The following is a 9,258-nucleotide window of genomic DNA, read 5'->3' as shown; positions in this document are numbered from 1 at the left end:
TGTATCTGGAGATGCAGCATTCCACATGAGACTCTTGACTACCACTGGTTGAGATGTTGGATTCCATCCTACATAGTGGGGGCTGAAAAATCTGGGGCTTCCGGAGCAAATCACAGATCAAAACAATATCTATCACAATAGAAGAGTATCCAGATGTTCACCCAGGTGGGAAATGCAGGACCTTCCCTAGTTCCCAAGTCTGGTAGTACCCAACACCATGGCAGGAAGTACCAACTGTCTAGAGCAGTAGTACAGAAGATGAGAACAGAGGGGGTAAATATAAGAACCCCCACCTACACCTCTACTCACCAGTCACAGCAGCTCAGACACTAGGCATACACATCTGCACCTCAGCAAGAGAAATCAGAAGTCATGTCCACTGGCACCAGTGGTAACAGGGCACTACAAATAGAGCAAAATCAAAGGCAATCAATAGGAAGTAAGAAAAATAAAAGTGATCAAAGTGGCCCTTCTTGGAACAATGCACCAGAGAAAGAAAGCCAACCTCCAGAATCTGATAATATGGACACAGAATATATCTACCTAATGGATACACAATGGAATATTACTCAGCAATCAAAAAAGAAACTCATGTAATTTGAAGCAACATGGATGGAGCTGGAAGAGATCATGCTCGGCAAAATAAGACAGAAAGAAAAAGAAAAATACCAGATGGTCTCACTCATAGCAGGAATCTAGAAAACCTAAATAAGGGACCAGGAAAAAGAATAACTGTAATAAAGAAAAAAAATCAAAATCAACAAGCAACTATAAACCAGAGACACACAATGGGGAGGAGCAAGGAGAGGAGGAATTGGGGTCAAAATAATGTGGGTGCAATTATATGGGGAATATAAAAAAATCTAAAAAAAAAGAATTCAAAAAGGCCATAATGAAAAAAAAAGCTAAAGAGTTAAGAGAAAATACATAAGGAGATAAGAATTTAATCAATGAACTATATAATGAGAATGAATCCCTATAGAAGAAAGTGAAGAAACTGGAAGATATCCAGAGAAGAGGGGAGGAGCTCAAGAATTCTAAAACAAATAAAGAAAAAAAAACACAAAAATGTAATAGAAGAAATGGAAGAGCAACTCAGTACTCTTGAAGATACAGATATAAAAAGAATCAAAATAGAAAAGGAAAAGAAGTAAAAAGAAAGAGAATGATAAAACACTTCAAAAATTATCTGACTCCATAAAGAAAGGAAATACAAGAGTCATAGAAATCCCAGAAGGTGAGGAGATAGACAAAGGAACCGAGAAACTATTAAAGGAGATAATCAAAGAAGACTTCCCAAACATGAAGAAGATATGAAAACAGACATATGAACTACTAAACATAAAACTTCCATATGATCCAGCAATTCCACTCCTAGGTATTTACCCAAATGACACAGAAACAGTAATTCCAAAGAGCACCTGCACGCCTATGTTTATAGCAGCACTATTTACAATAGCTAAGCTATGGGAGCAACCCAAATGCCCAAAAACAGATGACAGGATCAAGAAGATCTGGTACATATACACAGTGGAATATTACTCAGCAATCAAAAAAGATAAACACACGCAGTTTTCAGCAACATGGATGGAGCTAGAAGGGATCATGCTCAGTGAAATAAGTCAGAAAGAAAAAGAGAAATACCGAATGGTCTCACTAATAGCAGGAATTTAGAAAACCTAAATAAGAGACCAGGAAAAAGACTAATCAATACAAAGTAAAAATCAAAATCAACAAGCAACTATAAACCAGAGACATATTACTACGGGGGGGGGGGGAATGGAGGGGTGGGGAAAGGAAGGACTAGAGTCAAAATAAAGGGGGGTGCAATTGTATGGGGAAATACAAAAATAAAATTTATTTTAGTAAAATTAATTAAAAAAACTGTAAGTTTGTTAATGTATGCATTACTATTTTCCATTGCTATTATCATCACTGTTATCATTATTATTCAAAATTTATTAATGTACAGAAGAATTAAAAATAAATAAATGAAATGCAAAAGTTAAAAGCATGAGGCACTTCTGTTTCACATAATTTTTGCCAAATAAAAAAATGAATAATAACATCCTTACCTGGTTTTATTTCTCAAAGTTGTATTTCAGAATAAATATATATAAATAAATAGGTGAATATTATTAAATCTTAAATAAATATCATAAATTATGCTAAATAATATATGTATCATAGATTATATATAGATACATATATATGTTTCTAGCTATCTAAATATATCCCCCTTTTATTACAAATATATCATATAACCTATATGATATCTATCTATATTTAATTAAAGGAAACATCGTGAAAGATCAATCTATCAACAGTGGGATAAAGAGTAAAGTTACCCCACTGTGGATAGAAAAGTATTTCATACTTTTATTTAAAACTTAAACAAGCAATATTTAGATTATGAATAAAAATATGAATTCATGTAAGATAACAGAGAAATTAAGAAGCAAAATTAAGCAAAAATTAAGCAAAATCAACAGCATTGATTAGTTTGATTGATTTCCTAAAACTAATTGCAGAACTTAGTTATCTCTAAATAAGCAGAGTAAAGTGAAGAAACTATAGAAGAAAGTGAAGAAACTGGAAGATATCCAGAGAAGAGGGGAGGACTCGGTCTCCATGGACTCGGACATTAGGAATCACTTAAAGTAGAAAAATGACATTGTAAGGCTTCATGGTGGAGCTTTTATATATATAGGTAACAATTGAGAATTTTTTACCTTTTTTATATAAAGGTAACAATTGAGAATTAGATGTGAAAAGTTTTAAGCTGGTGCAAAGCAAAGAGAAAGGAAGATTATTTAATAACAAATACTTATGCCTATAGAGAAAGAGTTCACCAGAAATTCCAACAAAACAACAATATCTGAAGTGTGGCTTTAAGCTTTATATTTTAAGAGCAGGACAGTAAGGAACAGATGTTACCAAACATCCTTAACTTTCTTTCTCATGAATTTAAGCAGATAATGAAGAGGTTCTCATGTCAGAAAGAGAGTTCTGTTTTCACACAGAGTCTATTGATCAATAAAAATACCTGTAGCACAGCCAAAGAGATTTGTCAGTGAAGTTTTGTGCTTAAATATTTTAAATAGTTCAATGGACTGTCATCAGGAAATGATGTCATTATAAATCTATGCCCTTTCTCAAAATACAAGCCCAAGAACTTTGAAAAAGGTGAGTCATCGTAATATTTTTTAATCAATTTGATTCGGTAAACTTTAACCAAATAGAGTGGTTGGAGATATGGTTTTCCTACTTGGGGAAACATTCACTGTGTCACACAGAATATGTGGCTCAATCACAAATAGGAAAAGCCAGGAGTGAACTTGAGAAATATGAATACAGACAATCAGAATCTGTTAGAATGCTGTGATGTGTGGCCCCACATTGGAGTGGTGTTTTTTACCTAAAGTAGGCATTTGATGTCTCTGCACTGAGGTCTCTCAATGGCTTTATATATGGAGTAGATAAAGGATATCAATATATAATACCAACATGATCTACCATATGCTGGACACATTGACACTTTTCCACCTATATAGTCATCCTATAAATTGTGAGACTTAAACAAGTTGCTTATTGGTTTTGGGCTGCTTATCTATAAGAATATAGATATGTAATTTTCACAAAATAAAATGAGGACTATGCAATAGCTACATTTATGTACATAAGACTGTAAATATAGATATTAATTTATCTATAAATTTCAACAATATGCTTAAAGTGATCAAGGGAGGCATTGATGCAAATTGTAGCCAATAATCTCAATTTACATTGTAACCAATCAATGGTATTTCATGTTATTCCAGTGTATTAAATAAGGTCTCATAATTAGCAAATCCATTAGGTTTTAATATAAACAGAGTCTGAGTTCTAGCCCCAAAGTCCCATGTCCTAAAAGTTCAAGACCCATTTTATTTGAATGTTGACTCCCCTCAAAGTAACTGATGCCTTCTATCATCTAGCAACATGTCCTACTTCAATTCAGAAAGCAAAATCATTGTTGTAATATCTTCAATATTTATGACACTCTGAGGCACTAATCTATAGCAATAATCAAATTCAAACACGTTTGTCTTCTAAAGATGGAATACATAAATTCCAGACTCAGTTTTGTTATTCCGTGCCTTCTTTTCATTATCACTTACTGGGAAACTTATTAGTATCTTTCTTTGTCTGAATCATCATTCTTCCTTTTTTACAATGCATGCTTTCTCCTCTGAGGTGTTGTCCACACAAAATTTCCACTACCAATTCACCCATATACCATCACCATAGTCCCTGTGTAAGAACACATTCCCTCCCCTGTTTTGATCCCTCTCCTGCAGAGTGTTTCTGATTAATTGTTGCCTGTTAATTTTTTTTTTAATTTATTTCAGTTTTTTCCTGGTCTCTTATTTGGTTCCCTTACATTCCTCAATTTTTCATTAAATGAAGTAAATGGAAAGAACACCACACAAGTTTTTCTGTTTTCAGTTCTAAGACCTATATTCTAGAAAAAGATTTTTTAACTGAAATTACTTTTATGCTGTCTTGTTCTGGCTAATGCCTCCAGATATTTTCTTTCGGCTTGGACTGATGAACTGTTTTTCCAGGAATGGAGGACTTTTGCTTTCCACAATGGACACTACCTGGAGAGATTCGTTTTCTTTCAGACTGGAACCCTGGAAAATTTTCATCTGAGACTGTATCCCAGCATCCATATGTTTGATCTTCATCACCATGGAAATGGTGCCAAAAAGTGAAAGGGGGGAATTGTTAGGGGGAAATGATATACTGAGTTAATCCCATACAGGCTTTGTGGACCCCACCCCCACTCCAGACTAAAGCCATCAGGACATTGGGAAAGACAAATTCCATCACCACCAAAGGGAGGGTGGCTGGGACCTGAGGGTGGAGTTGGGCAGCCAGATTGGATATAAAAACCAAACACGTGGGTCTTGGGGTGGCTGGCTCGCGAACCCTCGCCTCCTGGCTTCACCACTCCTGGCTGGCAGTCAACTCTGAGAGCGCCATTTTGGATTCCTGATCAGCGGATTGGGTAGGGTAGGACTCATTTAAAACTTTGTCTCCCACTTTTCTCCCAGAGCTGTACATTTCCTCATTTCCACTTCCCTTGTAAATAAACCTTTTATTAACCTTTCGCGTGTGCCTGCAGTAGAGCATTGATAAGTCCTTTTAAGCGCGCGGGTGAGGACCCACAGTCAGGCACCCCGTTTTGTATCAGGGTTGCTCTACAACAGTGGGAATTACACAGGGACTGCACCTGAAATGTGAAAGAAAATATTGTACAAAATTGAACAATGATGTAAAATACACATAAATAAATTTAAAATATTTTTTAAAGATTGATTTTTATTTATTTATACAAGCCCTGGATACAGTCAGAAGCGTGGGAGGGTAAGAGAATTCACCAGAGCATAAGTGGGGAGTAGAGCAGGCAGACAGAAAAGTACACTGCTGAGGGGAGCAGCAGGCAGCAGGAGAGGTATGTGCAACATGTGGGACCCTCCTCCCGTGGCTGGTGAGCAGCCTGGGATTGAACTGGTGCTGCCGAGGCTGCGGGCATCTTCGCAACCCGGAGCTAAACCACTGCGCCACCGGGAGGCCCTTTAAAATATTTTTAAAAAGAAAACTTGAGTAACATTAGATAACAAAATTGCCATTTGGAAAGGGAGGAAGAATTAAGGAACTAAAAAGGTAAGCAAAAGTCTATTTTTGTTATACCTAGAAATGCATTTAACTAAAGAACAATGGAATTGATGTTATCAAAAAAAGCATATAGCTACAGAATTGAGACATATGAGTTATCAAATTACAAAAAGTTTCAAGAACCCAGAAATATGACAGATATTCTTGAAAAAATATTGTCTTTCACATTCTAAATGTCTTTTTGTTCCACAAAATAAATGGGTAGAAGATTTAAATAGACATTTCTGCAAAGACATACACATGACCAATATGCACATGAAAAAATGCTGATCATCACCTCTCAACAGCAAAATGAAAATCAAAAACACAATGCTATAGCACCTTACTCTTATATTTATGTGGGAAACAACAAATGATGACTAGGGTATGGAAAAAATAAAAACCTAATACACTGTTGCTGTGAATATAAACTATTCTGGTGCCTAAGGAAAACAATATGGACTTTCCTCAAAATACTGAAAAGCAGATATACCACATGAGCCAGCAACTCTCCTCATTGGTATTCATCAAAATAACTCAAAAGCACCAAAGGAAAGGCATATGCACTCTTGTGTTCTTTGCAGCAAATCTACAATTGCCTAGTCACAGAAACAACCAAACTGCCTAACAACAGAATACTGGATAAAGAAGATGTGGTATTTATTGGGCCTCGCTGGTGGTGCAGTGGTGGAGCGCTGGGCTGCTAAGCTGCCCACAGCCTCTGCAGCGCTGGTTCGATCCCTGGCCACTGGCGAGGGTCCCACATGGCGCGTAGACCTCTCCTGATGCACCTGCTGCTCCCCTCAGCAGTGTACTTTGTCAGTCTGCCTGTTCTGCTCCCCGCTGTGGCTCTGGTGAATTCTCTCACCCTCCCAAGCTTCTGAGAGTACCCAGTGCTTGTATAAATAAATAAATCTTTTTTAAAAAAAAGAAGATGTAGTATTCATACATAATGGAATACTACTAAGCTATAAAATTTGATGAAATCTTGCCCTTGGATGGAAGTCAAAAGGATTATGCTAAGTGAAAAAAAGTCAAAAGGAGAAAATACCAGATGATTTCCCTCATGGGTAGAAATATAGAGATACAAAGGAACAGACAAAACTAAACTACAAAAAAAAAAAAAAACCCTATATACATGACTGCAGAATTGAAGGTGCTAGAGGAAGAGGGGAAAAAAAATAATTTGAGGGGATCCAGTGGTGTACAGTGAAGAACTGTGGGTACTTTTTTTGCTGGATGATGTGTGGTGACCTGCAGCTGAAGAGATGGAGCTATTACAATAAACACTGTACAGTATTGTGAATCAAGTCATCTTACTAAGAAACAATAAAAAATAACTAAAATTCTAAATCTCTTTCTAAGTGATTCCTGAAAATACTCCATATATCTATAAATGTGTGTTTTAAAAATTTTAGCAAAAGGTTATAGTTGTAATGATGAGAAGAACTAAATATAGAAATAGTAATGAGGGCTTCCCTGGTACCGCAGAGGTTAAGGCTCAGCACTATTAAGCTATCACCAGTCACTGTAACAAGAGTTCAATCCCCAACCAGGGAGCTAACACATATGGCACAGCAGGCCTCTCCTGTCTCACCCACTGCTCCCCTCAGCAGTGTATTTCAGTAGATCCACCTGTTCTACTCCCCACTCTGTCTCCGGTAAATCCTCACACCCCACACACTCCAGGTCTTATATGCATAAATAAATACAAATAAATATTTTTTAAAATAATAAATATAAAAATGGCAGTTTAAAAATTATCAGGTTTTACAGTAATTCAATTTTTTTTTTATTTTAGCAAAAATACTGGACGATGGAAAAATGCAGTCAACCTTGTCACCCTAGACAAAAGTATGATGTATTGCAACTATGTGGATTTACATGAAAATAGTACAGGAGACAGACAAGTTTAAACAGGAAGAAGTGTGTCTCCACACACAGTCTACTCAGTCTTGAGTCAAGAAAATTTAATTGGAATTGTGGGGATGCTGGCATGGCTATGCCAATTACACCCAGCCTTGTTAGTGAAGCAGACAGGTTGAGTGAGGGTCCAGAGGCCTCATGAGGAGCAGCGACCACCTGGCAGAGTTCCATTTGCCCCACACACACATTAAAGTCTGTGTGAACACTACACACCTGTGACCCCAATGGGCATTATGTATGTAGAAGCATATTTAGGAGGAGAGATCACCAAAATATAGAGACTCAGTGACCTCCAGATGTAGTGCCCATCAGCCCATCCATAGCATCATGGTCCTTGTGAAGCTTGGCGTGACAATGTTGGACCCAGACCCAGCCACCAGGCCCCAATATCCAAGTAGGAGGTTCCCAAAGGCATGACCCCTGGCACTAGTGGCACAGTGGCCTTGTGCATAGAACAAATCAAAAGCAAACAACAGGGAGAAAAAAAAGCACAAATACCCAAGCTTGCCCTCTGGGGAACAACACACCACAAAAAGAAAATCAGCCTTCAGAACTCAACAACACTGACATGGAAGAATTCTAGACCTGACAGAAAAATAATTTAAAATTGCTACAATTTAAAAAATTAAAGAAGAAAAGAAAAAGAATAATATGAGAAATAAAATCAATGATCTGAAGGATGAAAGAGAGTCTTTAAAGAAAGAGATAAAGGAAATGCAGGATGTTAAAAAGATCAATTGAGGAGTTAAATTCTGGGAAAAGCAACAAAAATCAAATTGATGAAATGAAATAATGAATCGGTACTCTTAAAGATACAGATATAAGAAGAACCGAAAAAGGAAAATGACAACAGAAAAAAACCAAAAAACATTTGAGAAACATCCAACAGCATGATGAAATATAAGAGTTACAGAAATCTCAGAGGGTGAACAAAGAGACAAAGGGCCCAAGAACTTATTCAACAATACAGAAGTGAATTACCCAAACCTAAAGAAGGAAATGAAAAAAAAAAAAAACATACAGAAAGCCACTGCACTACACCTAATGACAACAACAAAAGGAGAACTCTGTCAGATGCAAAACAGTGAAGCTTCTAAAAGTCTAAGACAAAGAAAAATAATGAAGCTGACAAGGGGGGAGGAAAACTGATTAGGCTGATATCAGATTTCTCTGAAGAAAAGCTACAGGCAAGAAGAGAATGGAGCAACATATTCAAAAAATTTCAAGATAAAAAGAATGCCAGCCAAGACTACTTTATCCTGAGAAACTGTCCTTCTTATATGCCCCAAAACAGATGACTCAAGAAAAGGTGATATATATATACACAATGGAATAACTCAGTGATGAAAAATGATAAACTCATTCCATTCACAGCAAGATGCATGGAGCTGGAATTCAGTAGGAAAACAGAAAAATATCAGATGTTTTCACTTCTTAGAAGAACATGTGGAAACCGAGCAAGGGGTGAGGGAGAAAAGGAAATTACAGGCAAACTATACAAGTGAGACACACCAGAGCAGAGAGAGAGGGAGAGTGGTCAAAAAAAAAAAAATCCAGAAGGAAATTGCACAAGAGGCTTGGTGATAGATCACCAAGCTTGGTGATATGGTGGTAGGAATTTTATGGGGA

The sequence above is a fragment of the Talpa europaea genome (assembly GCF_964194135.1).
Source record: "Talpa europaea genome assembly, chromosome: 13".
Taxonomy (NCBI): Eukaryota; Metazoa; Chordata; class Mammalia; order Eulipotyphla; family Talpidae; genus Talpa; species Talpa europaea.
This window is presented reverse-complemented; position numbering follows the sequence as displayed.